Below are 14,070 nucleotides of genomic sequence, written 5' to 3'. Positions count from 1 at the left end.
TCCACACCTGTTCCTTAGACAGATTGAGTCCCTCTAGTTTTCTTTTTTCGGCTGACTGAGCAACAATATCAGAATAATAAATGTGTAGTTTCATGTACTATGACGACGGAGAGAAATGTAAGGACAAAATCATGCTCTTGCTGTGCAATAACACCAGTAGGAATGTGATTCTAGTGCTATAGTGATGCCGGCTAGATTCACCTAGCAGTAGTCGAGGCATGCCATAATTTGAATGAATCGAAAGCCATGCTTTCTGTTGTTCTCATGTCTATTGCCGTATACCAGTTTGTATATATAAGTGAAGAGAGCAACAAATCATTATAAAAATGTTCTGCTCCAGACAAACTGCCAGGTAACGTCAGTGTTTCTTACGGCACTGTAGATGAACGTGTCACTCCCTTATAAATTTTATGAAGTAAGTGACTGACACTACTACATCAATGTAATGGAGTATGCCCACCTATGCTAAAGTGTAGTGCTTCCCGTGCCAGTGGCAAACCTAGATCTTCTTGCTGCCACAAGTTCATGTTTGGATGGCCTTGGAAAAGAATGGCTCATTGGTGGTGGAGCAGTTGATTGGTTTGCAGCAAAAGCTGCGTTAAATGATGGCCACTGTTCGCAGCAACGTGCAGTCTCCTTCAATAGCAGGTCAACATATTCTGGAATTGAATAGTGTTGCATGTAATATTACACTCTTGTAATTTTATATATATAGCAGGCACTATCCAGACATACAGAACATAGTACTGAGGAGGTACAGCAAAGCCTCTTTTATTGATGACCATACACACCATGGGCATCAGCAGTATTCTGTCTTGGAGGAGGGGAGAAGCAAGAGCTTGAGTAGCTTGGGGGGGGGGGGGGGTAAGTGGAGGTATGGTTAGAGGGCGACAAGCGCCTCTACTTTTGCACTGCTCCTGCCGACGCGCACAATATACATCGATTGTGCACACACAACATCTGCATAGGTATAAAGGTGTCTAAACAAAACGTTTGCACCTTTGTTTCATCACAAAAGTTTTATTCGATTCCTGTTCCAGAACGAAAAAAGCTTGGCAAGGGTCGTAATATTTGTATGAAAAAAAGTTAAATTGAAATAACAATAAATATACTGGATCTGTTGTATTGTTGTCCTGACAGGAATAGAGAAAGTTTTTGCCACATTCTTACGAGGAGCACAAATAACAGCACCATGATTCCTACAAGTGGGCACACACCAGTGTCCACATGTCGTAGCAGGCTTTCTTATTAAAAGTGAATAAAGAATTTTGTTAGCAGGCTCAATGCTTTGCGTCAAGGGAGTAGGCATGGCCTCAGGAGCAGCCCATTATCGAGCATACTCTTATTGCAAGATCACTTTTGATATAAAACAAATTACTGCACTGACAATCCGCTCTCCATGCAAGCATGTGCCAACAGGCACTTGAAAGCCCACTTCAGTTACTAGGAACATTCGATTACCACTGCTCTTCAAACAATTTGAACAAGTTATTACATAAAATACCTCAGATATGCACTAGTACTGTAATCTAAATAAGCATTGTTGCGCATGGTGCATTACCTCGGTTGTTCTGGATTAGCAAGTTTCTACATAGACCGAAAAATTATGAAAAAGTTTGGGTTTCACTCCGGAACAAAATAACGCACATTTCAGTTAGCTTTTCATATCGAGGAAAAATACATTTTTTTCTTTTTCGTTCTACTACAGTGAGAATATTTTTATTACTGAATTGTATGCTGCACAAATCTTGAAGCCTGTGCTGTAAAATACTAATTTATTAGCTTGATTCATAGGTCGGTGAACCCGCTCACATGTGGACACACTTAGACTCGGATTGAGCCATAAGTATGAGTTCGAGTCTGAGTGACTCCAGTGGAAAAATGTTTTTGTGAATCTGAGTCCGAACGCATTGCTGTTGTGGTTGTCCAGTCCTAGGCTACATCAACCTATTAGATTGCAGCGCATCAGACGGGTGGGCCTCTGAGAACAGTCATGTCAGATATAAGTATAACAAGGCACACTGCTTTTAAATTACAAATCATATGGGAGCACTGAGACTGAAAGTCATGCAGTTGAATGAAAGTACCTAGTTGTGCACAATTTCGTTATAGGCACTATTGCTCATAGTCAACTTATTTCAAATTTTTTATGTATGCCCAAACTGCCTCCTGTGTGTTTCAAGTGACCTTAGATTTTCTTGAAGCGCCAGGTAGACTACTTACCATATGTAGGTTGGGCTTTCACGGGGCAAGCAACAGCCGTGCCTTTCCTTGCTTTTGGGTGCTTAATTTTCCAGCACGATTGTCCTTTTGTTGTCACTGCTTGTCTGTTGCTTGAGTATTCATTAAAGTGCAGAACTGCCACTTGCGTCCTGCATGAAAAAATAATTACATCAGCTCTTCAAATTCAGTTTTTTCTGATCTTATTCACTACTCACCTTGCACGCATTCCATCAGATGAGAAGCATACAGACTTTGCTGCGAAGCCTATCAGCACACTCTGAGAGGCCTCCAAGTTAAAGGTGTGTGTAGAAGGAGCCAGTTGCCGAATGTCTTTCAGGAGACGAGGTGCCATAACAGCATTGGCAAACTTCTTGTGTGCAGGGGTGCCTGTGTTGACAAAAGCAACTTTCCGGATAAGCATTTTTTAAATAGTGGTGACCGTTAGTATAATTTTACTTTTTTAGATAAATATAGCACCCATAATTGTTGCTAAGATGGGTTAACAAAGAGTTGTGTAGTAAAGATGGACAACTCGCTGAATGCATGCAACCCAGCCCCGGAAAAGCTTGCCAATTAAGCGCACCACCACCTGTACTTCATACACAAGAACATTAATGCGACTTAGAAAGCAAATTAAGCTGAGCATAAATTGGCAAATAGCTGCAGAACTAACCAGGAACTAGTCATTGCCTCTCTCCCAGGTCACTATGGGCACAATGCGTGTACAGACCTGCATGCCCTGAGTGTATATTAGCGACATGCCGCTCCATGCTCTTCCACATGTCTGTAAGCAGCTCTGGATTGCCATCACTCATGGCTGCACACCAATGCAAATGATTGGTAGCTGGCTGAATTCATAGCTCGAGTACACTGCATCCACATTTCTTTGTATGGGCGGCCAGCTTCTTTTTGATGCCTGGGACACGTGTAATAAATTAATTCATAGTAGGTTAATGTCATGCATGATACAGAATGCTTATCAAGGGAACTTCTATGTATAGCTGAGATAAAAAGGAACTTTCGACATGTTTATCCCATCAGCCTTCTAGATAACTTGAACGACGTTTGAGGTGCATCCATTATTGTATATAGAACCTCTACAGAGCACTGCTCTAGTCCTGACTCAAGACTCACAGTTAGAACTTGAAACGCAAATGAAAAATGCTCCCCTCTCTTAACACCTTTTCAACTTTGGTACTTTCTTTCTCTGTGGCATTATTTGCTACATTGGTGTTTTTTTCCTCTGCTTCTCTTTGTTGATCTATTTGCTCTAAAAAAATGTAGTGTGCGAATGCGCTGCATTTCGCACATCATCATGAAGAAAGGTATCCCATCTGTAATGTGCATAAATCAGGCTGAGATATCTTCAGTGGATGTTACCTTTTGAGATGTGCCAAGCATCATAGAAGTGTGGGATAGTGGGCTCTTGTGTCCTCGAATACTTCGTAACTTGCACATGCCGGTCTGTGGTCACCGATGTCACTCTAAGCCCTCGTTTCTTCACCAGGTCAAGACACTTCACAAATGCATGTTTTTCCATAGAGGTGCTGGATTTCACATCTGCACACTTTTGCAGAAAGAGAAAAACTGTTAGATAACACATCAACCACATTAGAGTAGCTCTACGTTACCTCCCCGACTTGCACCTGCTCAAAGTGTAGAATTTTGTTGACCTGGGTGACATGAAGTGAATATGTCATAAATTTGGCAGAGAAACCAGGCGAGTCACAGCGTCCATCACCGGCCAGGTCGACACTGCAGCCGTGCAACTGGCGAAACAACTTGTTCTGTTGTTGATGCCAGATCTGGTTCAAAACAAAAATTGAGTTAACACTACATTAAATGCAGAACATTACTGAAATAGTGCTTGTGTTCAATGACTTTCAAGTACCTCTTTTACAAACTATTTGTCCTTGAACACAAGGACAAAAACATTACGGTTCATAATGACAAAGATATTAATATGCTATCCAGAATTGAATAAACAAAACTGTTTTCCAATTGCACCAATACACACTTTCTCATACCTTGTCAATCGCAGGAAGTAGATAAGCTCGCTGATAGTTAAAAAATGTCCTTGGCATGAACACCTGCAGATTGATGTGTTCAAACATACGGAGCACTGTGATGTGGCTGGTGCCGCTGAACAGTATCCCTGCCGACATCAGTACGTTGCCTGCTGGCTTGCCATTGATTAATGGCTGACTTTTCCATGACAGGACGTGATTGTTTGTACACACTGTTTGTACTTGTAGTAATGTGCCATACACAGAGCTTGCAGTTTTACAAGCGGCAAAGCATTTTCGGCATGTACTTAGCAGTTCCTTGAGTGAACTTTCAAAAACAATAAACTTCCTTTCATTTTGTGGAGGGATTCCTTCAGTGGTGTCATCATGTCTGAAACAACGAAAAAAAAGTTTTGATCACATTGTCACACTGTTTGCTAATAAATAGTGTTTTGAATACAGCAGGGCTAGATAGAGGTGAAATATGTAAGGGCAGACCACTTTGTTGCTCTTTCCTGTCAGCTATTTTTTTTCTTGTAAGTAATGATAGCACAGATTTAGAAAGATAATTTTTGTGACACTGCTTTTGCATGAGCAGTGGCTTATGATACTGCATATTGAGAGAGAGTATTGGTGGATCAAGGACCACTCTTGCTTGTTTAATTTAAGTGAGTCATCTGATTTAATCACACTATTATGCAATCACATACAGTGCACAATCTGTGACAGTGCAGAGAAAGTTGCAATCCTTACTGCAAGGACGTGTTATTAGATGAAGGGATGTATTCAGAATTATTCATGGCATCCTTTTCCTCTTCTGAGTCCGATAAATCAGATTGCACGTCTTCTGTGTTCAATGAATCAGACAGCATGTGTTCTATGCTCAATGTAGTGGATTGTACGTCTGCTGTGGCCAATATATCAGATTGAACGGGACTGGACGATCGCGGTGGAAAAAATGAAATTGGTGACAGACATCGAGCTGTTGTGGGGCAAGCAGCAGTCGCAGTGACTCTAACAGCATCTTCACAGGATGTTCTAATGAGCTTTGTCTGTACTTTCACATGTTTGCTTGAACGCATACACAAGTTCACCTGGGTACCTGAAAATGAAAAAAAAAATTAAATAATATTGATAGAGTGCCAAAGGGTTCAGCTTTTGCGGCAGAAAGTGGTCGGAACACACGAACCCACTCTCTGAGCCCAGACCAGCGGGGCCATAGCGGTTGATAGCTCAAAGCCACGCTGCTCTGCGCTGAGGCTCGCTGGGCAGCTTGTGAAAGTGAACGTTGTTTGCACTTCCATAAGTAGTGCGGAACTGTCTGACGATGCACACGGTTGGCATAGCGAGGACTAAGCCTGCGAGAACACACAGTAAAACACAAGTTGGTGTAATCAGTAAGAAAAAAAAACTGGGACGCTTCCTGACTGCACCGACCGAGCTAGCCAAGGTAACCGAGCAAAGGCAACCGACGGAAAGCATGGATGCACACGTGACAGCCCGGATGTAGTAGAAAGCAGAACCGAGAAGGTCCCTCACTGTCATTGTACAGCTTAGAACTCAGAGTGCAAAAACAGCTCTGTTGTGTTTTATTTTTCATTATCCTATAATTATATTACTTTAGAGCAAAGTAAAGCTATCGCTCTGTTTTTTTTACTTTTCTTAAGATGACGTAACACTGACGTCACATTTTAGGGCTTATAGCGACCGACGGTCGCGCATAGTCGCTAGCGATCCCCAAAAAACTGCGATTTCAAATGGTCGTTAATTAAAGAAAGAATATTGTGCCGAAATATTTCGGAATTGGTGTCTTCAATCCCTAATAAATCAGGGAAAATTGCAACCGGGAAGTTTCATTTTCGTTTCACGACCCCTTTAAGGGTGCCAGAGCGAACTAGAGAACTGCCTTTGGGCCGCAAAAAACCTATTTGTGAGGATATTACAGGGCCGTTTTGGCAAGAGGCATTTCCTGCTAAAACTGTTGAACCAGGGTGTGCTGAGTGGCCTGTTCAGCTGATCAACATCTGCAAGCTTCGGAGATGTTATGCTGATGTGTAGGAGCCGTGGCACTTGAGGAGTCCCTTGATGTAGCACGCACTGGTCACACTCCATCTGCCCCCCTTCCAGAAGCAGCCGCTTTGTCCATTTAGGTTTGTAGCTGCCACTTTCCCGGGGCCCTTACGAAGGCTGTTTGTGCCGACCTGCCCATCAATTCAATATGCCGCGCTCAGGAAGTGCGGTAGCAATTCATCGTCCAAGCATCATAAGCGATGGGACTCGGAGGCCTGACATCAGCGGTCGTCGTTCGTAGTTGTTTTAATATTTTGGCCGACAGAAACACTTAACTCATCGCCGCAACAGCACGAGATTTCTCCGCTCGCCTGGAGGAAGGATTGGATTTCTGCGCTCGTCCGTGATCCTCATATTTGCATTTTTAGCGTGGCATGTACAAAAATAAATGTGTTTATCTAAAATCAATTACCGAGTTTTTAAAAGCACCACAAAGCGTTCAATGACTTCACTTGCAGTTACGTTTCACAAAAGCAAACCAAAGTATTCCCTCCACTTAAATAAAAATAGGTTGAAAATATTTACAGTGTGTCAAAATGTTTGGGAAATTCTCCTGAAGAGCTTTATTGGCCCTTGGTATAACCCGCTCCCATATTGCAAATCTGTCTTTGCATGCCAGCGCACGAAAAAGGGAGACCTTTTCCGCGCATGATCTGTATCCCGAGTATCTCTCTTGCACAAACAAGTCTGCAGTGTTTTTTTTTTAATATACGCCATTTAGTACTTTAAGGGCACATAAAAAGAATTCAGCGAATCAAGTGAAACGTCAAAGATGCTGTGAAGCACTTGCAAAAAAAAAAAAAGCAATCAGCAGCCTACATTGGTGCATGCTATGTATACCCTGCGAAAACTGCCAACAGCTACCGTCTGGGCCAGGCTCGAACTAGCAGAGATATCGCACACCTTGGCACCGCTGGGCAGGGGAAACATGGCTTGCTTTTCACATCTCCCCATTCTAGCCACTCTAGCTCTGCTTCGCTGATGCTATAGTGTGCCATGTGACTAGGTAAGCTGCTCGATATATATGCGTATGCCTTCCAATAAATTTTAGTTGCGACTTCATAACCAGTGTCGTGTTTCCTTGTTAGTGATGGAAGTGGCATTTTGCCTTTTGGAGCAGCTGTTGGAGCAAGCAAAATTACAATTTGGAGCAGGAATTGGCAACTTCGAAGCAGACATGAAAATATACTTCCGTACAGTTTTGTGAAAGTTTGTAAAATTGTAAAAATTTGTAAAAGTTTTATATATTTATTGTGTACCATACAGTGCACAAAAAAACTAGAAAAATGCAGCAGACACATTATTTTGATGCTCAAAACAAAGTATCTATTGCCTTCAACTTGAGGGACATGTAAATTAGAACATGAAACATTAGTTCAAGTACATCAATAAACTGTCTTGGACCCCTTTGGCCCCAGCTTCAGGTAGACGGCACCCCTGGGCTGACCCACCCAGGGGAAATTGGCAGTCGCCTTTTCTTATCTCTCTCCCCCTAGTCTTCATCTTTATCTCTCACTTTTTATCTGTCCTGTCATCTTCTCTCTTCTGTTTACTTCCAAATTTCCTGGCGGCGAGGATTAACCCTGTGTAGTTACCCAACCTTGGGTAGTTATATTCGGTTATAGCGACGATGCATGGCTGGCGTCTCCAAGTGTTCACTATTCAACCTTGTAGCGTCCCCTTGTTGGGCTCGATGGTGGGTGGCCATTATCGCCGCCGAACTGTACACAATCTGTATGGCCACCTTTTCCCCCCCTCTCCTTGTTCGCCGCCCAAAAAGGTTGCACATCGAAGAACCGTTTCTTTTTTCCAAGCCAAAGCAGTCCTTCCCCAAGTTTCATGTTGTGCATAGCCAGAAAGAGAACAAAAAAGTTCGAGCAATATCGCCTTTTCTTGTCTCGAAAACACTCACCGAATCAATCGGCCCAGGATATCATGTTACGAAGTTTGGAAGCGGTGACCTCCTTTTGGAGGTTCGCGACAAGCTCCGATTCGACAACTTACCTAAACTGGTAGCGTTTGGGGATGTCCCAGTCTAAGTGGGCCCACACAGGTCAATTAATACAGTGCGCGGTGTGGTCTCTGATGACGACCTGCTTAGACTGTCCGAAAGTGAATTATTGGAAGGCTGGCGACCAGAATGTAGTCAAGGTCCAAAGAATACTTATACGACAGGACAAAACGAAACACCCACAAAACACATAATCATCACCTTTGATACCAGTGACTTACCTGATTCAATTGAAACTGGCTACTGCGAGCTCCGTGTCAGGCCCTATGTGCCAAACCCTCGCAGATGTTTTAAGTGCCAGTGCTTTGGAAATGGGTTACAAAGTTGCAGAGGGTGCATTACTTGCACAAATTGTGCATCCAATGAGCTGTATCAGACACATGTACCTCAACAACATTATGCTGTGCGAACAGTGAAGAAGACCATGCTGCCTACTCGAGATCATGCCCAATCTGGAAGAAGGAAAAACAAATCCTTGAGATTAAAGAGAAGTTCAATCTGCCCTTTCAATAAGCACGTAAACGGTTTTCCATCCATCAGTCCAGTCCCTCCTTTGCCGATGTGACGCGCCGGGGCGCCGCACCACATCTTTCCGTGCCCGCAAAAGTCGCACAAACTGAGTCTGCGGGCGCGCCACAAGCGCTCTCAGCTGGAGCAGCCAGTACTGCTCCGCTACCGAACAAAAAGGGCCAGCAGACTCCCCAATCTGCCGGACCCCGGGCCACTGCAAGTACAGTGAGGCCCTAAAGCATCGTGAATGTGTCTGTCGAGCAGGCACCATCCACCACCTCACATGAGGTGATTGATACAAGTACGACTCCTCCGACGCCTCAGACTTAGAAGGATAGGTGCAACTCTATGGAGCGCGCCAAGAAAGGAAAAACTCGAATTACAGGGTCCCCAAAAGGCCCTGTAACCTAAGGCAACACTTTTGTACTCACGGCTACATACAACACTAAAATGACACAAATACTACAGTGGAACGTCAGGGGACTGCTGAAAAACCTCGATGATATCCAGGAGCTCTTGCACGAACATACATCAAAAGTGCTATGTGTGTAAAAAAAAACACTCTTGAAACCAAAACAGACTAACTTTCTATGCAATCTCATTATCTTTCAAAAGGACCGAAGTGATGCCATTGTGCTATCCGGTGGTGTTACCATTATGGTCAATCATGGGATTTCATGCACACATCTACCACTACAAACATCCCTTGAGGTGATGGCTGTTTGAGCAGTTCTTTTAAAGAAGCCCGTCACCATCTGCTCTCTATACATACCTCCACAACACTGTCTTGAAGAATATAAATTGAAGTCTCTCACAGACGAACTTCCTGAAGCTTACCTTCTTCCAGGGGACTTTAATTCACATGGTAGCCTCTGGGGTGACTCTCGCTACGATGCACGAGGTCTCCTGATTGAACAGTTCTTTGTTTTTTCCGGTGCGTGCCTCCTGAATCTGAAAGAGCCAACATATTACAACATCGCTAACAATGCGTACTCAAGCATAGACCTCAGCATAAGAACCCAATCACTCCTGCTTCTACTTAATTGGGAAGTCATTAATAATTCTTATGACAGGGACCATTTTCCTATGTTTATCAGCACATAACAAATAAATTTCCTGCACAGATTCCCAAATGGCTCACTGACAAAGCTGATTGGGAAAAGTTTCAAAAAATTACGTCAATAACTAACTTGGACTGACATGGCGGCGTTAAGCATAGAGGATGCTGTGTGGTACTTTACAGCTTTCTTGGTTGACGCAGCAACGAAATGTATTCCCCAAACATGTGGACCGTCAGGCAGTCGGCGAGTCCCATGGTGGAATAATGAGTGTTGTGATGCGCGGAAAAAACAAAATAAGGCATGTCAATTGCTTAGAGACTCGCCTACAGCCGAGAATCTTGTAAACATTAAGAACATAAAGTCCCAAGGAAGAAGGACACGCCGACAGGTGAGAAAAGAAAGTTGGCACAAATTTTTATTAGGCATGAACTCATACACAGATGTGTTGAGAGTCTGGCACATAGTTGGTAAGGTGGAAGGACGGAAAGCACATACACTTCCTCTAGTGAACACACAAGGGTAGAGTTTTGAAGACCAGGCTAACACTCTCGGAACGTACTTCGAACTGGTCACCAGCTCATCACACTGTAGTGAAGCGTTTCGACGATACAAACCAGAATAGAAAAACGGAGATTAGAGCCCAAACCCACAACACATGAGGCATATAATGAACCTTTCTGTTTGGCTGAACTACAAACCTCACTTACCTGCTACAATAAATCTACCTCATGTCCGCACCTTGTGGCATATGAAATATTGAAACATCTGCCCACTGAAACCCAAAAAAAGCTCTCCTCTTCCTCTATATTGAAATATGCTCTTACGGCGAGCTATCCTAAGCCTGGAAGGAAGCTATCATTATCCCAATTCTAAAACAAGGCATGGACCCATCCTCAGTTTCCAGCTACAGCCCAATAGCGTGAACTAGCTGTCTTTGCAAGGTCTTTGAGAAAATGATAAACAGGCGCCTGATGCACTTCCTTGAAATTAATGGCCTACTTGACCCATACCAGTGTGGGTCTCGAGAAGCTCGGTCCACGCCTGAACACCTTGTCCGTATCGAGGCACAAATTCGCGACGCTTTGGTTCATAAGCAATTTTTTCTTTGTGTGTTCCTCGATTCGGAAAAGGCATATGACACTGCATGGCGCTTTGGCATATTGTGAGACCTGTTACATTTAGTTGTACGGGGTAGAATGCTGACAATCATCGAAAGCTACCTGTCCAACCGTACATTTCGTGTTCAAGTTGGCACTGTCCTATCTCGAGTATTTGTTCAAGAAACAGGAGTGCCACAAGGAGGTTTATTGAGCTGCACACTTTTCATAGTGAAATGAATTCTCTGCACCTGTTGCTCCCACGTAATATTTTTTACTGCATTACATGTCGATGATGTACAGATTGGTTTCAGATTGTGCACCATCTCAATGTTCCAACGTTAGGTTCAACTAGGGTTAGACAAGGTATCACGATGGGAAGATGAAAATGGTTTTATACTCAACGCGCAAAAGAGAGCTTGCATCTTGTTCTGCCGAAAAAGGGGCCTCCCTCGTGACCCCCGACGTTGACCCGCATGGATAACCTCTGTCACTGAAGACCGAGCACAAGTTTCTTAGACTAATGTTAGACACTAAACTAAGCTTCATCCCACACATTATATATTTAAAAAACAGGTGTTTAATAACGCTGAATATTTTGAAAGTGTTGTAACACACTACGTGAAGTAGTGACAGGAAATGTCTGATGAATTTATATAAAAGCCTCGTACGTACGCGCCTAGATTACGGTGCTATAATCTATCAGTCAGCGACAGCATCAGCCTTGAAGATTCCCGACCCTGGCCACCATCTAGGAATTCGCCTCTCTACGGGTGCTTTTCGTATTAGCCCTGTGGAGAGTCTGTACGTGGATACGAATGAATGGTCGCTCCACCTACAAAGATGTTACCTGTCTTTTTGTACTTTCTGAAGGTGAAGGCAGACAAGAAACACCCCTTTCATTTCACAAGTAATGATTTGTCTTGTCCTGGCTTGTTTGAGAACCATTTTTTGTTGAGCCAGCCCTACTCGCTCTGTGTAAGGGGTCTGGTCAAAAAAACAGGTGTGCCTCTTCCCTAACACAGTTCGATGGCTCCTCTTGCATATCTGCCACCGTGGCAGTAACAGCCTATAGACTGTGATGTCTCTTTTGTGGAAGTCGCAAAACATGCACCACTTCCACTCATACATACATATTTCCTTGAACTACAACATAAATACACATGCCCTAAGTTCTTTACTAATGCCTTTAAGTCCAACACTTCTGTGGCATATGCAACGGTAGGTCAATCCTTTTCCGAGGCGGTGTTCTTCATCCTGATGCAAGATTTTTCACAGGAGAAGCTTATGCAATACTGACGGTCGTAAAACACATCAAACAGATTAAATTGCAAAAGGCGGTAATATACACAGATTCCCTAAGTGTGGTAAAGCCCTGAAAACCCCTAAAATATACAAGAACCCCGTGCTGGTGTCGCTTTACCAACTTCTGTGCACACTATACACATCAAAACAGCATGTTGTTGTCTGCTGGGTGCCAGGGCACCGTGATATACAAGGGAACGTTTTGGCGGACAAGCTGGCTGCTTTCGCCAACAACACTACTTCCAATGCATCAATATCGATCCCTGCTCTTGACTTGAAACCTTTTCTCAAATGAAAGCTCAGGGGGTATTGGCAAAGCATGTGGGTTAGACACACAGACAATAAACTCTGTGCTCATTGTGTGAGATATGTGGAGAACCACTCAAGGTTTTTCACATTCTCGTCCAGTGCATCGAGTTAGATGCTCTAAGAGAAAAGCACTTTTTACTGCCCTACTGACAGAAGGTTCCACTACACCCTGAGATGCTCATCGGTAGGGATCCGCTTTTTAAACTGAAATCACTTTTACGTTTCTAAAAGATGTTCACAGCCTTCACCCCATATTTCGAGGTGGTTCGTAGCACAACCTCTGTTCCGTGGCCGTGGCTGTGGTGACTGCATCTCCGCCGTGATTTTATTAACATGACATTTTGCCATACACTTTCACTGCGCATATCTCGCGCCACTGTCATGATTTTATTACTTCTATGTTTTTACTCGCGTTAGCGTGAGCAATTTTAAGGCCCCTTTACAGCCACGCATCATATCGTTGTTCATATCTCTAGTCTATTGAAATGGTGCTCTTTGGCCATTAATTGGCCCTTGCACCATTAAATACCACTCATCATCATCATCCAAGCAACGCGTTGTAATCGAAATAGCATTTGGCCTGCTGAAGGGACGTTTTCGACGGTTGGGCAAAATCGATGTTAACGGCATTCCACAAGCTGTGGAAATTGTGATGGCAGTGTGTATGCTGCAAAACCTTGCCCGCAGGCATGCCAATGTTTTTGATGATAGTGACATTGCAAACAGCAACCTTGGGGTCTTCTCCAGTGAGCCAGTTGATGTTGACCCCATACCTACCTTTGCAGGGAGGCTGCGGGACCGTCCGGCCCAGAGTGTGCCATTGTGATTGTATGCACTGTGTTAATTTTGCTGCCTTTAGTGAACAACTCATTAACTTTTTCTATGTGAGCCATTGGAGTATGTGTCAGCTTATTATCATTCATTACTGTGATTGGTTCTTTGAAGAGGACATGTTTTGTGGGGAGCGGTTCTGTCTTCAAATGTATTCTACTAGAGCGGAGTTTCTCAGCCATGAATACTTTCAGGACAGAAGAAACAATTTTTATTACTTGCATATTTTGGGGATCCCTGTAGACTGGTGAAAGTGATGAGGCACCCCTCGCCTGAGCAGCTTGTAAATAAAACTGCCCTCTTTCAAGCTTTTTCTAGCTATGTTTCCCCTTCAAATGAGATTGTGCCCGTATGTATATGCTGTCGGAAAATTCAACAAGCATTTCACAGCCATTTCCTGAAAAAGGCAATACATAAACAAGCTGCACCACTACACGAAATTGTTGCCTAATATCGAGAATTCGAAAGCGATTATGAGACATACTATGACAAAAGAAATGCAACTTTTTTTTTCTGAAAACGACATTTGCAGACTTTCTGGTCTCTAAGGAACTGCATTTGAGGACCACTATACTAGAACACCGATCGCAAACACATCATTGCTGCATAGAATTGAATGTCCCGTTCTGTGTACACTCATCGTGTCT

The 14,070-nt window shown here is 43.4% G+C and overlaps 1 pseudogene; it reads right to left on the bottom strand.

Moving 5' to 3' along the window:
* Positions 1–2,215: 2,215 nt before the first annotated feature.
* On the bottom strand, positions 2,216–13,413 carry LOC119182489 (uncharacterized; annotated as a pseudogene).
* Positions 13,414–14,070: the final 657 nt, after the last annotated feature.

Source organism: Rhipicephalus microplus, chromosome 3, assembly GCF_043290135.1.
Source record: "Rhipicephalus microplus isolate Deutch F79 chromosome 3, USDA_Rmic, whole genome shotgun sequence".
In the NCBI taxonomy this organism is placed as follows: Eukaryota; Metazoa; Arthropoda; class Arachnida; order Ixodida; family Ixodidae; genus Rhipicephalus; species Rhipicephalus microplus.
Note: the sequence above shows the minus strand (reverse complement) of the source record. Positions and strands in the feature narration are given on the sequence as shown.